Genomic DNA, 19338 nt, shown 5'->3' with positions numbered 1-19338 from the left:
CACGCAATCAAACTTTGTCAACAATGTTGTATACAGCTTCCGAGAGCTTGTTTTTATAAAGAGATTGGAGTTTCGCTTGAAGGTGCTACCCAGCCAACATGAAACCGTAAAAGAAATCATCGTCGAACTCGTATATAGATGCAACTCAAATCGGAATCGTAAATATGTACACTTACCATTCGACCATATCGTTTATTCATCGTAGAAGATGCAACTTCCCAATGAAATACGACTAAGTTACGATATGTTGGATGAAGTCGTATTTAGTTCCGCCGATGTCAAATGAAATCTTATAACGATCGTATAAGATTTCTTAAGAAGCATTTTATTGGTACACAAATTACTTTCGAATCGAAATCGTAAATGACTTCGAATTAATTCGTAAAGAGTACTACGTAAGCATCGTCTTTCGTATCACGTTGTATGTTTACTAGAATGTCACATTAGTAGGCAAATTAACACCGTGTCCTTCCGATATAGCTATAAATATTATAACAAGTATAATTATAATCGTATAATCGGTCACTTTACCAAATATAAAAATATATTTAATGCGATCAAATCAGATTCGTATTAAAAGATCCTTAGCGTTCGCCCACATCTCATAATGATATTAAAACTTCAACGTGATAAATCGTGTTCAGTGGATGTGCAATTTTGCGATCGTGCTTGCAATTTTGTATCAGCATTTGAATTTTGTAAAAGTTGACGACTAAAGCAAACAAGCAAACGGATGAAAAAAAATAATAAAGGTAGGTTTTGGAAAAACAACGTTGGACAGAAACCTCACTAAGATTTTCCTTTCAAAAATAACAGGATTACTCTCCCCTACTAAGCTCAGATTAAAAAAAAACCCGCCGGATAATTACCCGGCGATTTGCATGTGCATACTACGAGTATCAAAGAATGTTCAGGGACAGAATAGTGGCCCGGCAATTTCCGCTGTAAACCCGGTAGAAAGAGGCGTCATAGATCCTGAGGGAGGCATGGAGGCGGTGGCAGTTAGGAAAGTAGCGAGCGGGACAATTCCCGGTTGCGGTACCTACGAAAATATACGTAGTGCATTTCAATGTTAGTTATAATAAAAATCAGTTAAAATCATCAATTAATTTTATTTCTTCCTAGCGTCGTATTTCAATCACAATATTACACATAACATGCTACATAAAATCGTTTTATGATACAAATCGTACATGAGTACATCCCAACTCACATAAAATATCGTTTAAAGAGTCCATTAAATGTCAAATTGCATCATATCGTACAAGCTTACAACACACATCTTATAAAATGTGACTTAAGTTGTCATTCGATGTTAAAATCTCTGAACATCGTATATTTTGGACTTTCGTAAACGCAAAACGTAAAACGAGCTGTTTACCTACTTCCGTTTTCTACAATGATGCTGTCGGTAACTCCCCAGATACCTGTTGCAACTTATTTGCAGAGCATTTCAAGTCAGTTTTTCTGAACACCGTTTCATCCGAAAGAGAGTGCAGTGAAGCCATCAATCTTGTACCTGTCGATGATTTTGACTTGAATACTTTTGAAATTAATCAAGATCTTATTGAGCGCTCTGCGAAAAAGCTTAAAAGCTCATTTGCTCCTGGACCTGATGGGATTCCAGCCGTTATCTATCGTCGCTGCATCGAAGCTCTTTCCTTGCCTCTGGCTAAAATCTACAACAGATCATTCCAGCAAAGAAAATTTCCAGACAAATGGAAAAATTCGTTTATGTTTCCGGTGTACAAAAATGGCGATCGTCGAGACGTTAAGCAATATCGTGGTATTACCAGTTTGTCTGCAGGGTCTAAGCTCTTTGAAATAATTGTTGGTCAAGCCCTTATACGCGCTTCATCGCAGTACATCGCACCTGAACAGCATGGTTTCATGCCTGGTAGATCGGTGAGTACTAAGCTCATAGAATACACGTCGTTTTGCCTCAATCAGTTGGAAAATAAAAAAACAAGTCGATGCGGTGTATACAGATATCAAAGCCGCTTTTGACGCGATTGACCATAAGATTTTGCTCGCTAAGCTTGCCAAGCTTGGCATTCATGACAACATGATTGCTTGGCTGAAATCCTTTCTTACCGAGCGCTGCATAAGGATCAAGTACGGCACTAGCATTTCATATCCTTTTACCAATCGATCTGGCGTCCCTCAAGGGAGTAATTTGGGGCCATTATTATTTGCGCTATTTTTTAACGATTTGATTACAAGTCTAGAAGACGGAACGAAAATTGGTTACGCTGATGACCTTAAACTATTTCTGCCAGTGGAATGTACTGCTGATTGCATTCGCCTCCAATCTCTGCTGAACCAGTTTGATGAATGGTGTAGACTGAACAAACTAATAGTCAGTGTTTCAAAATGCTCTGTGATAACTTTTCACCGCAATAAGACACCGATCCCTTATGACTATAGTATCGGCAGCCAGTTTTTGAAAAGGGTCTTTGAAGTGGATGATCTTGGCGTGATCCTTGATGCGCAGCTCACTTTCAACAGTCAACGCTCTTCAGTTATCAACAAAGCGAATCGTCAGCTCGGCTTCATCACCAAAGTGTCACGTGAATTCAAAGATCCTTTGTGCTTAAAATCACTGTACTGCGCCCTCGTCAGATCTATAATTGAGCATGCTGCTGTAGTTTGGGCTCCGTATCAACTAAGTTGGATCTTGAGGATTGAACGAGTACAGAAGCGGTTTGTCTGATTCGCCTTGCGACACCTGCCTTGGCGTCATCCCGAAGATCTTCCAGCATATTCAGATCGGTGTCAGCTTTTGGGTCTCGAAACCCTCGAATGTCGCCGAAAGACTCAACAGGCTTCTTTTGTTGTTAAGATTATAAATGGAGAAGTTCAATCGCCAAATCTTCTAAGGATGATAAACCTCAGTGCCCCAACGAGAACTCTGCGATTTAATTCGTTGCTGTCACATCAAATCCACCGAACATCGTATGGCTACAATGAACAACTCAGTGCAATGATGCGTATGTTTCAGGATGCTGAGCACCTGCATCAGTTCGAAGAATCATCCAGCCGATTTATTCGTCGAATTCGTCAGTTCAAATTGTTTTACTAATTTGATTGTAACTAAACCTTTTCATTTAAACATGTTAAAGTATGAGAGAATAACGCAGGTTTGTGTTGGAATTGAGTTAAACATTGTTTATTTCCTTCGTCAAGTCCTTATACAATAACTTAATCCTATAGCGATTATCATCTTGTCGCTTAAAACTAACTGATTCCCAAACTCAGAATCAGTTCTTAATTTCTATTGGATTCTGAGATATCCTCTCAGAATTAACTGCCAACACTGCTAGGTTACTCTGAACCACATGTTGTGTTGGCTAAGTTGATCGTGTATGATGACAACATTTGTATTGTTGTCATCATCATCGATGATCATTGGTTGTCAAAACGCTATTGTTCTCAGTATGCGAATTGACCGACCAAAAGAGAAAAAGAAACCAAAACAAACCAATGTGGTTTTGGTTTTTCCCAATGGAGGAGCAAAGTTGTTCCGCAACGGAATCGTCCGACGAATCTGGACAACAGGATCCGAAAATCGTAAGTATCAACACCTCCCCTCAATTCGCAAATTGAGAATGTTGAACAGCTTCACATGCCTTGCCCTCGGTAACGCCTTCGTGAACGCATCAGCTGGCTGATCCTCAGTCGAGATATGTCGCAAAGAAAGCTGACCGCTTCTTATGGTCTCTCTGATGAACGCGTACTTGACATCCAAGTGTTTCATCCGCTGATGGGTCCGCGCCTCTTCCAGGTACTGGATACATGGAATGTTGTCCTCCATCAAGGTAAAAGGAATGCTAACCACACCCAATTCACCCAGGAAGTTTGCTAACCACAAACCTTCCTTTACCGCGTGGCACAGCGCTCCAATCTCAGCTTCGGTCGATGAAAGACTGACCGTCTGCTGACGTTTCGTTGACCACGAAATTAGATTCCCAAAGATCATGTACGCATAGCCCGATACAGATCTTCGATCATCGGAATCGTTCGCAAAATCCGCGTCCGCATATCCAATTAGTGGATCCGAGTTCGCGTTTCTGCGGAATACCAACGCTGTATCGGTCGTACCTCGAAGGTATCGCAGAACACGCTTCAGGCCTTGCCAATGCCTATCCGCCGGGCTGGCCTGGTATTTGCTGAGTGCGCTAACCGCAGCACAGATATCTGGTCTCGATGATGTCGCCAGATATTGTAAACAACCGATCAACTCCTTGAATGGCTGTTCGATGATTTCCTCACCATCGTCCAACTTCGTCCAGCGAACGTTGGTGTCAAGCGGTGTGCCAACGGGTTTGCAATCGGCCATACCAAATCGCTGCAGAACCTTCTCGACGTACCCTGATTGCGAAATCTCGATTGTACTCTTCTGGGTGTCTCGCTTGATGGTCATTCCTAAGAAAGTCTTGACCTTCAAAAGATCCTTCATTTGGAATAGCCTTCCAAGCTCGGTTTTTATCCAGATAACCTCGGATACATCTTTTCCGGAAATCAGGATGTCATCCACGTAAAGAATAAGGATGAGTCCTCGCTTGCAGGATCGGTAAACGCAGCTGTCACTCTTCAACGGAACGAAACCAAGTTTTCGTATCTCGTCGTCGAATCGCTGATTCCAGGCACGACCCGCTTGTTTCAAGCCGTACAGGCTTTTCTGCAGCCGAACGACCTTCGATTTGCCGATTTCGTCATTTGGCAACTGCATGAAGATAACCTCTTCTAAATTCCCGTTGAGAAATGCAGTTTTGACGTCCATCTGATGAACGATCATGTACTGTTCGTTTGCCAAGGCCAAGACGGTACGAACGCTCTCCATTTTGGCCACCGGAGCATAGGTTTCCCAGTAGTCTAGTCCTGGTCTTTGGGAACACCCTTTCGCGACCAATCGAGCCTTGTATCGACCATCATCTTTGACAGTAAATACCCATTTGGACAAAATAGGTTTTCTGTGACCTGGGGGCAAGCTAACCGCTTCCCAAGTTTTATTTTCCTTCAGGGCTGCCATTTCTTCGTCGATGGCCGTCTTCCAGGAGTCCCAGTCGTCCCGGCGTTTCAGCTCATTAATGTTTTGAGGTAGCTCCTCATGAATGACTGCGGCTACGTTAGCAACGTACCGCTGAGTAGCTCCTCGGGTTCGCTGACTTCGTCTCAGCGCCGGTTCAGGATTGACGGAATCTTGTTCATCTTCGTCAACTTCTGGAAACTCTGTACTGCTCTCGTAGTCGCTTTCTTCTTGGTTTTCCACAATCACACTGTTGACCACAGCGTGATCGGGATCACCAGGAGGATCGACAGGCTGCTCGGATGTGTGTTCTAGAGTTGACACATCGGATGATCGCTCTGGTATGTTTTCGGGCGCATGCACATCGGCTAACCGCTCGAATGTGGTTTCAGGCTCTGGTGGGTTCCCAGCTGGCTTGTCGGTGGATGAGGGGAGAGGATCTGCGTGTTTCTGTTGAGGTTCCATCAAGCTGGTTTCGTCAAAAACCACGTTACGATGAATTTCGATAGATCGGCTCGCACCATTCCAAAGCCTGTATCCGTTATTTGCATAACCTACGAATACCAGGCGCTTCGATTTGGAATCGAGCTTCTGTCGCTTTTCTTTCGGGATCTGTGCGTACGCTAGGCACCCAAAAATACGCAGATTGTTTATCTTAGGCCTCCGACCGAACCACATTTCGTACGGAGTCTTGTTAACCACAAGTCCTCTAGTTGGTGAACGGTTCGTCAAGTACGCAGCGCACAAAACGGCTTCGCCCCACATGGCCTTCGGTTGCTTGCTGCCATGGATCATTGCCCGTGCCTTCTCCATCAGGGTTCGGTTGGCTCGTTCGCTGACGCCGTTCTGCTGCGGAGTATATGGGACCGTGAATACCATCTGAACTCCTTTCTCAGAACAGAATCTTTGAAATTCGTTGCTGATGTATTCACGCCCGTTGTCGCATCGCAGCTTGCACAGCTTCTGACCGAAGTGTGCTGTAGCCATTGCCTCGTATTGCTTAAATCGCTCGAAGACCTCGCTCTTGTGTTTGAGCAGGTACACGACCATGAAGTGGGTGTAGTCGTCAATGAAGGTGACAAAATATCGGAACCCGTCGAACGTCGGGACCTCCATATACCCACATACGTCGGAATGTACAAGCTCAAGTGGTCTACCCGACCGAGGGAGCTCAGCATTGTGGTATTTGTTTGCTGTCTGTTTTCCGGCCATGCAGCTTTCACAGACAGTTTGGTGTTCTTGTTTTAGAGGTAAATGACCGATACCCTCTGCCATTTTGTCACGAACTAACTGCTGCACTGAATTGAGACCTAGATGCCCTAGTCTCATATGCCATTGCTGGATTGTTGATTGACTACCAAGCAGTGCCTTTCGAACAGGCCGACCAGACCAGATCATATCGAGACAATATAGGTTGTCGACTATTTTTCCTCTGGCAAATACCTCCCAGAAGACTCAAACAGAACCTGGTTTTTAAGAAAAGTAACCCTTTTCCCTTTTTCAGCACATTTGCTAACAGAGAGCAAATTTTCCTCAAGCTCAGGAATTAAAAGAACGTCATAAAGAATAATTGGTTTTATTATTTTTCCAATGGCGCTCTTCAAAACTACTTTACCACTACGTTTTGCACGAAGAATTTCTCCGGATTTCGCTGTTTCTACCACAACTGGTTCGGCGAGGGTTCGAACGTCCTCCAGAAGTGCCTCGTCCCGGACCATGTGTTGGGATGCACCGGAATCCACAACGAACCGTACCTTGCGCTCATTTCTGCTGGTGGCCCCAGCAGTTGAGCGACGACCTTGCACGGCCATCATCGATTTTCCCTTTCGACCTTTACGCAGGGCTGGGCAGCGGTTTTTGTAATGCCCCGTTTCGCCACATCCTGTGCACTTTGTCTGCTTTCCGAGCCTGCATCGCAGTGTTGTGTGGTCCCGAAGATCTACCCGGTGAATCACGGTTTTGGAAGGCCATCTCCGCATCAAGAAACATGCGCTTTAGCTCTTGTATTGGTTTTGCGCATAGGTCAGCGATTGGCAAAACCGTCAGAGCTCCCTTCACATGGTTGTATTCCGATGGGACCGCAGAGATCAATGAATGCACCTTCTCGTCAGCCGGGATGTTTGCCTCCATTCTCTCGAGTTCCCGAACTATCAGATCGTACTCATCGAAAAGCTGAGTAAGCGATCTGAAGTTCCTTTTGTGTTTAAGATCGTGGAGCCTGTCGCGCATCGCTATCCACGAGTATGTTCCGATGCGCTGGTAAGATTTGACCAAAATGTCCATGGCCTCTTTGGCAAATCGTACCCCGATTATGCGATTAAGTACGGCATTATTGACGGCCATAATTATCTCATCCAGCGCCTCGGAATCATCATGTTGCCTTTTCCGGAGGGCTACAACTCGATGTTCCTCCTCTGCCGGCTCCTTTCTCGGAACGGCGCAGTCGTCTTCGTCGGGAGTTCGCACCAAGGTGTGGATTAGATTTTTAGCGACTAATCTGCGCTCAATCCTCCACTTCCATGATGCGAAGTGCTCCTCCCGGCCGTCGAAAATAAAATCACGCATGCTAGCCGCAGCGTGATTGGTGACGGCACCGAGAGTACCCCTCTCGGAAGACGACCATTCCCGGGCTCGGTCACTGGCGGCGTCGAGAGTAACCCTCTCGGAAACGGACCATTCCCTGGCTACTTTGGCTGCAGGCTCCTCGGGATTTTTGACCGACCTCGACTCCTTCTTGGGCACCTGGGACATCTCGGCTGATCTCGGCTGACCTCTGCGACGACTCGATGGCTCCAAAACTTGCTAACCACAAGTTAAATTTTCCAAAACTTGAGAGTAACCCTCTCACACTAACTCTTCTATTCCAAACCAGACGGATCTGGGCCCATAACCTGTTAAAGTATGAGAGAATAACGCATGTTTGTGTTGGAATTGAGTTAAACATTGTTTATTTCCTTCGTCAAGTCCTTATACAATAACTTAATCCTATAGCGATTATCATCTTGTCGCTTAAAACTAACTGATTCCCAAACTCAGAATCAGTTCTTAATTTCTATTGGATTCTGAGATATCCTCTCAGAATTAACTGCCAACACTGCTAGGTTACTCTGAACCACATGTTGTGTTGGCTAAGTTGATCGTGTATGATGACAACATTTGTATTGTTGTCATCATCATCGATGATCATTGGTTGTCAAAACGCTATTGTTCTCAGTATGCGAATTGACCGACCAAAAGAGAAAAAGAAACCAAAACAAACCAATGTGGTTTTGGTTTTTCCCAATGGAGGAGCAAAGTTGTTCCGCAACGGAATCGTCCAACAGGATCCGAAAATCGTAAGTATCAACAAAACATTTATGTTCGATAAATTCAATTATAATAAATAAATAAATAATAAATAAGACTGCAACACATCTCGCATAAAGGGTGACATAAATCGACATTCCATCGTCAGATTGCTTCGAGTCATACAAGAGTACAAAACATCTCGCATAAAGGGTGACTTTGCGCTGAGGCCATTTTGAAAACTTAAGATCTAATGTCAAAAGCCAAAAAGAAACATCATTCTACACACACAATCCTACAAAATGAGGGGTGTTCAGGTTTTTTATATGAATGATTAGAAAAAATACAGCGAATTTAGGTTGACCACTTTTGATCCGAACACCCTTCAGCAGAGTGGTTTCCCCCTACCGCACAGTGGTTGAAATTTCTCAAATCGTGATCATGGGCTTTTTGAAGCCTAAAATGCATTTTTTTCTACTTTTTAAGAGCATGTTTCGAGACCCTTGTTGCATTCCGTGATCGGTTAGAAATAATCAACATTGCACAACAAACTAAGTGAAAGATTGCTGGGAACAAGCAACAATATCACACTGTACAGTTTTGGTCATTGCAGACTTTAATTTGAACCAATAACGATGCCTGCCAAGTCCGTGTAGTTCTTAAGAGGAAGGGAAGTGCAGCACAAGTGATGATTTGTTTTGCGGAGACCGGCCGTACGCCATCCCTCCACACATCTCACGCCAAGTGTTGAGAGGGTATGGGTAATAGATATAACACATATTTTACGTTGAAAATTAGTACCCATTTCGAATTTTTATTTCAGACCCCCATGCCTATTCAACTTTACCTGTTCTATCAAATTTATTGATCCAGCTCATTATATTCTATTATTTTTGGGCTAAAAACATAATTTCATCCCATCATTATTTCTAAAGGTCATATAAAGGATATTGGTTTTTCTATCTTTCTTCCTGTTTTCTTGTCGTTTCTATGATTTTTGCACAGGTTGGGTTTTTAAGAAAGCAAAAAAATCAGTTTTTTCAAATTGTGTTAAGAAAGATTTATTTTAATTAATACATTTTTCAAATATTTTTGGAACCCATTTACTTTTTAATAAATTTCATTATGTAGGGGAGAGTGGGGTAGGCATTTTTGTTTATTTTATAAATACATGAATTTCCCGAGTTCTGACTGTTTTAAAAAAAAAGCATTTGTTTTACTTTGAAAAACTGTGGGAAAACGTGAGCCATCAAATCCAAATTGACAAGATAACGTGCAAATTTTATGAGTTGACCCAAAGCTGAAGTTTCATAATTCCTTCAGTTATTTTTAAGCAATTTCAGAAGAGGAAATAGAAAAGAGAGTTGTCTATGATCGAATATTTCCTAATTCCTGGATCGCGAACGTTTCGGAAAAATTCCTTATATAGGATTTTTGTTCATCTCTATCGCATTGGAAAGATGGACAAAATATCTTTCACAACTTTTTCTTTGGCAAAAGAATACTTTGCAGATAGGAAATTTAGTATTTCGCCCAAGATACCCCACAAAATGTGGCCCACGATTCCCCACAAGCTATGATTTGCAAATTGGTTGCGTGTCTGACTTATTGATGTTTCATCAAAAATTATTTTCGCACGTGAAAGAACATGACAAAACTAAGGTCATAAGGTCACTTATTTAATTATGCAAGTACATTTTTCTAGGCTTGTTTAATAAAAGAAGCATATGATACGGACATGAGTCAGCAACATATATAAAAACATGCTTACGGAAAGCGACGACGATGACAGTTGGATTAAGATTTTTATCTCAACACACAGCTGAGATATTTAGAGTGGCCCACGTTACCCCGCTCTCCCCTACCTATTTGTCTGATTTTTTAGGTTTTTTATTATCACACAAACGGTTCAAGACTTCTTTGCCAGTTTACTGGACTTTTCTCAAGCTTTGGCTTCGACCTGACCGAACTGAACACCACTAGTAAAAATTAAAACTGAGAATTTTGAAACTTCTGGAACCCTTATTCGAGCCCGAAAATACAAAAATAATCAAATGGAATTAATTGTTCAAATTGTTAACTACTGATTCTGATTGACAAGCCCTTCACATTTCATCTTTAGTTGAAAATATTTGTGTATTGAACTAAAAAGACTCGAAAAAATGATGGCGTTAGGTTCGGTTGGTCAAATCTCGACCAAATGACTTAAACTAAACCATTCGAATGGATTTTCTGAAATCATAGAACAAATCAGAATCCTTCCAATTGAACATATGCAAAGATTCTGCGCCACTCAATAAGCTGCGATAAAATTAATGGAACTGCATGCAATAAAGTACTTGGTATGAATAACCTTTCGACAGCGTGTAATTGGAAGCCACTATCTTTGGATGAAACAAAAAATACTTCAAGAAATAAATCAACCCATAATAAGGAAACATCTGAAAACGTTACAGATTATCTCGCTCCGAAGATATGGGACATTGAGAATGAATCATCAGTCGTTTTTTCAGTCAGCAAACATTTTATAATCCACGTTTGCTTCCAGATGAATGATTTGCTTTGAAGATAAATTTGACGGTGATAGTTAAAAATGGTAAAAAAGCGACCTGATAGGCACCACAATGCACAAAACCTAATGATGTTGCAATCACGGCTCATCTCTAGCCACTTGAACTTTACCGACAATGACAGCCCGGTGATGGCCAGAGAGCGAGAAAACTAGCAAACCAACGAATGGATGCCAGTCAAGGAATCGTCGATAGAATGGCTAAATGACCTATCGAATAGAAGAAGACTCTGCCATGTGTCATCAAACAACAACGGGAGGATTGAATTTTTTGTGGCTTTCGGTTGAATGAAATCGTACAAATATCATTTAACTAATTGAACTAAGTTTTTTGCCTACATGTTGTTCTTTGATCTGTACTGTTTGAATAGTTAATGCATTCACTTCTAATGTGATTCATGCTTTTTGTGTTTTTTCTCATACATAATATAAGTTCCTCAATCTGAGCTTGCACGAAATCAATCTCGGAAATAACTCTGACGATTTTCCTAGAATGCATCAGTCAATGACTTTTAATGATAGGTAGAATCATTTCTAGCGTAAATTAAAGACATTGAATGTGTTACATCAGTTTTCTTTTATTAAGGCATATATTTTCATCCTGCCTGAATATTATTCCCGATTAGTGCGCTTCTAATTTGTGCAAGATGCACATGGTCTACTATTTGGGTATTTATAGTATGCTCAAAGGGGATGATTGTCTTCACAGATTAGTTCACATCTGGAAGATGCATTTCTGAAAACAGCGTATTAAAGAGGGCTGGTGGACTTCAGTTTTAGAAAAGTATTACCGATCAGAGTAGTTTTTTCAACGAAAAGTCCTATATGAAAATGACCCCAAATCATCTAAGTTTACTTGTCATTAAACAGTTAATTGAGCCTTCGATTTAAGCAAAGAGGTCAATGCAGAATCTTCCAGAAGTGTTGAAAACTACTAACAACCGAAACTCTTTCAAACCTAAGCTCATACGTCACCTCAAAGAACTACTTCAGATTTAAACCAAAAGACCTTGGAAGTTTTTGGATACGTTTTAATCTTCAATTATATTTTACCATTTTATTTTAATTTACTAGTAAAAATGTTTATATATTTGCTTTGTAAATGATTGGTTTAATAACATCTAGTTTTAATGTTTTTCTCTTGTATGATAATTTTTTTTAATTAAATGGATCTTTTAAAAGGAAATCTTTTTCCACTGAGATTCATGTTGTAAGTTTAGTACATATATAGTATTGTTCGTTTTATCCGAATTATGTAAATATTTTCTTATGTTCTCACCATGAGTAAATTTTGCTCTTGTTTAGTTATTTTTCATATTCTTTTTTGCTGTCGAGCATGCTGAGAACAGAAAGCATCCATTGCCAGGGGGCTCAACTGAGCCTTTTGGTGTGGGGGAGTGTGGTGGGTCGCTATACAAATCCTAAAAAAAGAGTACGTATGGTATCCCTACTTTCATTGTATGTAAAGGGTGATACGGTCAAAATTTGTCAATATCTACTTGACGTATTTCTTTCAATTTTGCATTTAAAAAACCTGAACACCCCTCATTTTGAAGGTGTGTGTGTAGAATGTTGCTCCTATTTTGATTTTGGAATTCAAAATGCCGTCCAAGGAAGAAGGGCAGCGAATCAAAATTTTGCTCGCGCATCTCGAAAATCCGAACTACTCGCACGCAAAGCTGGCAAAATCGCTGAAAGTTGCCAAATCAACCGTTACAAATGTAATTAAAGTGTTTGGGAAACGTTTGTCGACAGCCAGGAAGTCTGGATCGGGGGGAAATCGAAAACCGGAAGCCGCTGAGACGACAAAGAGAGTTGCCGGTAGTTTCAAGCGAAACCCTAACCTCTCTCTCCGAGATGCCGCAAATAAGCTGGGCGTATCGTCTACAACCGTGCATCGAGCCAAAAAAACGAGCCGGACTATCGACTTACAAGAAGGTAGTGACTCCAAATCGCGATGATAAACAAAATACGACGATCCCGGAGGCTGTACACGACGATGCTGACGAAGTTTGACTGCGTGGTAATGGACGACTACAAGCAGCTTCCGGGACAAGAGTTTTATACGGAAAAAGGAAGGGGAAAGGTAAATAGCAGATATTTTCAAGCACATGAAACTGTCAAAGTTTGCGAAGAAATATCTGGTTTGGCAAGCCATCTGTACCTGTGGCTTGAAAAGCAGCATAACTTCCGGGACTGTCAACCAAGAAATTTACGTGAAAGAGTGTTTGAATAAACGTCTGCTGCCTTTTCGGAAGAAACACGGTTGCTCCGTACTGTTTTGGCCGGATTTTGCATCTTGCCATTACGGTAAAAAGGCCATGGAGTAGTACGCCGCCAACAACGTGCAGGTGGTTCCCAAGGACAAGAACCCTCCCAACACGCCAGAGCTTGAGAAATACTGGGCTAATGTCAAGCGGAACCTAAAAAAGACCAAAAAACTGCTAAGGACGAGCAGCAGTTCAAGGCAAACTGGCTTTCTGCGGCGAAGAAGGTGGACAAGGTGGCTGTATAAAATCTGTTGGCAGGGGTTAAGCGTAAGGCCCGGTAATTGGGATTTGGAAAAGCGAAAGCCTTACTGAATATTTTTCCTGAATTTTATGCTTATTAAACTTGAAAAAGAAACTTAATTTGATTTTTTTAATAAACGATTTCGCCGATTTACACGTGTTTTCCCTTGACCGAATTTCGACCGTATCACCCTTTAGCCAGTTTGTGCTTTTTCTTAGATAAGCTTAAGTGACAGAAAAGGTGTAAAACTAGATGAAAACAAAACAAAAAATTACTGCAATTGGTGTTTAAATGCCTTCTGGCCATAATGAATAAATTGTCATAAGTTTTTCGTTAGATTTTGGATTGAAAAAGTGTCATAACGGATTGTTATATTCGGTACTACACCTAAGCACATAATATACAATAAGGTGTAAACCATTTATAATCGAAATCATGTTTTTTTTTGCTTCGAATATATGCCATATATTATTTGTGTGAATTTTTATTATTTTCGAATCAACCTTTTTGACCTTTGATTACTTTGAAATCTGGCCAGAACCTCAATATTTATGTGTCAATAAGCTTGGTGAATCAATTATCTTACCTTTCTGCTTAATTATAAACTTTAGAAGTGACCAAACTTTATTGAATAGCTTCCAAGTCACGTTTGTCAATGCCTTTAATAAATATGGGTAACATATATTGAAATCTACTGGGTGTTTTGAGCAGATTGAAACTCCGCTGGGAAGGATAAATTCGCAAGTTTCTAAGTAAGTGTGAAATTTCAAGTAATTCTGTACTCAAATCTACTGCAATCTATGGAGTAAAAAATGGCAACAAAGAAAACTGTATTAATTTCCATTTCAAAATTTTAGGCAACTGTTTTTCCAATAGTTTTAATTGTTTAAATAGTGTAAAAATGTGATTTAATATCATATTTAGATGCATTAAAATAGGTTAAAATGTTTACAGTACTGAATAAGGCTAAGAGTACAAAATGAAACTTCAATCATTACATGGGTTCGTTTGCGGTTTAAGGTTTAAGAATAAAACAGTAACAGTAAAAAAATTTTTTTGTAAAAGTTCATTAAACCAAATTTGTCCTCTTGTTTTAAATCAACCACTCATGTTTTGTGAAACGGTCAAAATGAAGTTTTAATTTATGTTTATCATCAGGCTCTGTTTCAAATATAATAAAACTTTGACTTAATTTGCCCTTCAATCAATATTTTCAAAGTAAATAAACATCAAACCAAGTTAGAGTGCACAAGGAAATTCAATGAAGTTCAATTCCACCCAACTCATTTAAAATATCCATTTAAAGTCCTGATAAAGTTTACAGACAGCAAAAAATCAATTGATAAACTTTACCGTCTCTTCTCGTTTCTTGAAATCATGACTCTCTGGCTGGTCTATTCCGAAAGTTTCAATTGAGCCGATAGTTAGTGTTTAACAAGTAAGTGGCCTACAACGTAAGAATCTGTCTATTCATCGCCAAACTATCATTCATGGGGAACATTTCGGCGGGGAGGTTCTGTTCTCTGTTTCAGTTTCAGTTTGCTAGCCCATCCGAGGAAGTTTTGCTCTCTGACCACCCCAAGTCAGTTTTTGGCATAATGCCGCACCAGCATCAGCAACCACACCATCACATTTACGGTGCCCAGTAGAAGGAGAACAAAGTTCATCAGATCGTATTGTACTCCAACAACCGAAGAAGCTAGGAACCTACAATGTGTGACTTTCGGTGGGAAATCGGAAGCGTTTCTGGGATATGGAGGAAAAAGAGCGTGTCTTCTCCGTTGAGTTGATGCGAAACTAGGAAGATACTTACCTCCTCTTAGAGGTACGAGTATGTATATACGTCTTCGGTCCAGAATTATGACACCCTCGGTTTCCGTGAAGCTCATTCAATGGCCGTTGTAAATGTCTATTCAGAACCTACCTCTTCTTCGTCTTCGGGTTGACGTTTTCGGTTTGACAAATTAATGAATAAACTCGGTGTGTATGGGATGCTTTTAGCGGAAGGGTTTCAGAAGCTGTTCTGGATATTATGTGGAAACCACTTTATTATCCGTCCCATGCATAAAACATGTCAAGATCTTTAACGGACATTTGTTCGGAACTTGATTTCGGGTTGACACATCGCTTTGAAAGCTATAGTTTGTGCGTGTACTTATATTTATGTTCATGTGGTTTCCTTACTGGATTTCTTATTCACTTTTCTAAATTCTAAAAATTTGAACTCAAGTACTTAGTTTGTAATTTAAATACTTTTAGAGGATATTGAAGAGGATTTTTCGCCTATATGTTCTCCATAGTCTTCTTTAAAAGTGAATCAATAAAAAAAATTGTTTTTAATAAATCATAGGCCAGTGATCGAATTTTTGATCGAAGTCTACTCAATAGCTTCTACTTAGACTGATTAGCGACGATTATGACAACTTTTTCCAGTTTTATGCAAAGTTTTTGATAAAATCTGCAGATTTCAAATGTGTTCTCAAAATACGATTTTGTCTCAAGCAACCAAAAGTCCTTTGAAACAGGTACAAAAAAGCTTACTCAGCCCCATAATTCTATGGAATTCAAAATTTAAGTTCTTATTGATACTTTCAAGTTCTTAATGAATTTCTATTCAGCTTCTACCGGCCTTTGAAATCAGCTTCCAAAATATTGTAAAATGAGCCAAAAATTCTCTTTCTATTTCAACTGCATACCCTTGGCTTCGGTTCATATCACCTTCTCTTGATTATTCACTATGTTCAGAACATGGCGCCACCATGATGCCACGTGCTGGGTTCCAAATAGGACAAATTGTTCATTTGCGTCTTTTCTACATTTCCTACACAGAAAAAAATCTGAGCTTTACATTTCATGTAACGTTTGATTTCATGTAAAATTCAGTCATATGTGTTGTATATTATAAAGCAGCCCTGAAAAAAAAACCATGCGTTTCTCATTCGGATCAATTTGTTGTATTTTTACATGACTTTTGTTTGAAACGATGTTTGGAATTAAAAACGTTGCAGTCGCACACAGGGTGTGTCTAATAGTTGCGGATTTTTATATAAAAAAAGGAAATTCTTTTAAAACTGTTCACAACATTTATAAATTATGTTTTATTGCCTTTTTGGAAAAAAAATAAAAATATTATATTACTCGATAAAATTTCTGGAACTTTATTGGATAGAAGTGATATTTTGTTCAAAGCTACGGTTCACCTCTTGTTCCTTATTCTATATTTTTAAATATAAGAATAACTTTAACCGATTAGGTTGATATAAAATCTTACCATTAAAAATGAATGGCACGAAAAGAAGTCATACTTAAGGTTTAAATCACATATTGCAGAATAAGGTCAATAATATTCTCAATTTGTTGTTATCAAAATTTCAGCACAAGAAAGCTTTTTTTCTTTTTATTCTTGAATTTAAGAATAAACTTTTAAATTCAAATAAAATCAGGATCATAGATTTTTATTCAAGTGAATCGTTGTCAAATGTTTAATATTAAAACAAAAAAAAAAGACAAATTTCATTACCCCTATCTCACATTCCATCATTTTTCAAAGAATATTTTAATGTACAACGAACAAATATCAATCTAATATTATCCAAAAAACTTCGTGCTATCTTTTGGAAAAAAAATGAAAAAAATGTTTTCAAAATCATCCATCCAAAAAGTTTTAACGAAACTACAAAAAAACAATTCAGATACACACTGTACCAGAATCGTTTCACAAACAAACACCGAACGGTGGACCGATAAAGAGCAATTTCGATTTGATGCGCCAAGAAAATGCCGTTTTAAATCTGTAGCTCGTGGATTTCGGTTAGGTAAACCATTATGAATATCTTTTTAATCATTGTCATCCTTTGTTACGAGGCTGATGGCTAGAAGTTGATAAAACAATGATTCAAAAACTTAAATGAACCGGAACGGTTTCATTGTTATGGTCATGTAAGTTCACAATGTATTTTTTTTTTCTTTTCGGGAATTTATATTACGTCATAAGTCATGTAAATTTAGTAGAAGAAACTTGTTCCAATTATTTGCAGGTTATAACATGTAATTATAAATACTGTGTACATTTGGGTATCGCGTCAGAATGGTCACTCAAGTACAAATAACTTATTGAAAAAAACTTGCCCGGCTTTGGAATCGAACCCCGAAATTCGTGGTGAGAATCGAACACGCTACCACATAACCACGCCTACATGTTTTTCTAACTGAAACTAAAACTCGAAGTGGTGATATGATTTTGAAAGCACTTAAATGAACTTTTTGTGACTTACCAAATCCCGTTTTGAGCACATTTGGGACCGTTATGTGACTTAAGTCCCGTACAACGTACATATAAATCACTTTTGCAATTTCAAGTTCATCAATCAGTACGTATAGTTCACTCAAAGGAATTGGGCAAAATAAGTCACATACAACGTACATATTAATCACTTTTGCAGCTTTCAAGTTCATTTATGAGTACATTAAGTTCACTCAAGGGATTTGGGCAGTTGATTCTCTTTATTAGCCAATATGTAACTTTCAAAGTCTTCATTCAAGTAAATATGAGACTTTTGTTTGCTTGGGGTATGAGCCCGAAGAGTTTCAATCGGTCTTGCTTGAGGACAATTTGGCGAAATCATTTTATTCAGTACTTTTTGCATAGGAATTTAACCCATTAAGGTCCTCTCTTCTTTTGTTGGATTGGTACCAAGCCATTGTGTCCTTTGAATTGTGAACTGATGGAAAATCACACAAAAACAGTACTGGGTAATCATAATTGCGGATCATTGGCAGCAGGCGACACGGTTCAATCACTCTCGGACGTAAACAGATGTATTCATTGTATCAGTGTTCACGAACAGCTCGGAACGCATGCCACACTTACATATGGCTAAGCCAAACAATTGCCTTTCTACCGAATTTTTCGGTAATATTTATGTCTCCTTCTCGCCGTCAGTTGTCTTACTGGCGCAAGCACGCATACTTTCCGGTTCAAAGTTTTGTCCAACGGTTTTTGTCCTCTTCATACTTAGGAACCTAATTTGGGACCGCTCAAATCGTAATTCTTACTCAGCGAATTGTTGGGGAAAGTGCACCATTTGTGCACGATATTTTCGCGGTTTTCCGGAAAAATGCTTTCTTTTTCGCGAAAATTATGAAAACTGGAGCTTACACACTATACAAAGAGTTTAAAGTTAAACTGTAAACAACAACACCTTGCAGAAATCAGCTTTTAAATCGTCATCAGAAATCAGCAGGCTTGTACCAAAATCATGCTTAGACATAATGGGACTCCCTATAGTTTGCCTCTTTAAAGTTGTGACGTGAGAAAACCGAGTTTTTAGTTTAAAAGTTTTGTAAACTGAATCCACGTCAAGTACTTTCGAGCTGTTCGTGCCCCGATTAATGATGCTTATACTGCCCCAGGGGGGGTTCTCATTATGCCCCTACAGTGACTGGGTTTCAGCTTTCGGCAAAAAAAATTTAAAATGCATTTTTAAACGTTTTCATCTACTTTTTCAAGTTTCATCCAATTAGGCAATAGACTTTTGAGTGTCTGAACACGAAACAATGATGTAATTCACATATTATAGCTGTTCTCTATGGTTAAATAAGCGTTTTTCTTAATATGGCTATTACCCTTATCTCCCCCATCAATTTTTTGAAAGCAATATTACCAACAATGGGATTTTGGTTTTCACAGCCTGTCAATTCAATCGGCATAATAACGTTATCATCAAAGATCAAATATGTATGATGTATGAATCTCATTAAATGCAAAACCTCAACATCCCTTTGTAACCCTGAGATTTGACAATAATTTTAATTTAAGACTTCTTTTTGAGACAGAAAGAATAACACTTTAACATTCGTGATTTTTTTTGCCATTATGTGTATCTCCTTCGTCATTCACATGCAGATTTATAAGTGTATAAAAAAATATCTAATTTGTACGCGA

General features: G+C 39.3%; 2 protein-coding genes across 11 annotated transcripts in view; one reads left to right on the top strand and one right to left on the bottom strand.

The window, feature by feature from the left end:
* LOC129739376 (uncharacterized) overlaps positions 1–19338 on the bottom strand; it is a 249532-nt gene that overhangs the window by 68221 nt on the left and 161973 nt on the right. The gene's annotated exons all lie outside the window — the stretch shown is intronic.
* The window catches only part of LOC129739375 (translation initiation factor IF-2-like), a 73481-nt gene that overhangs the window by 6111 nt on the left and 48032 nt on the right, over positions 1–19338 (top strand). The gene's annotated exons all lie outside the window — the stretch shown is intronic.

This window comes from Uranotaenia lowii, chromosome 1 (assembly GCF_029784155.1).
Source record: "Uranotaenia lowii strain MFRU-FL chromosome 1, ASM2978415v1, whole genome shotgun sequence".
Lineage (NCBI taxonomy): Eukaryota > Metazoa > Arthropoda > Insecta > Diptera > Culicidae > Uranotaenia > Uranotaenia lowii.
This window is presented reverse-complemented; position numbering and strand designations above follow the sequence as displayed.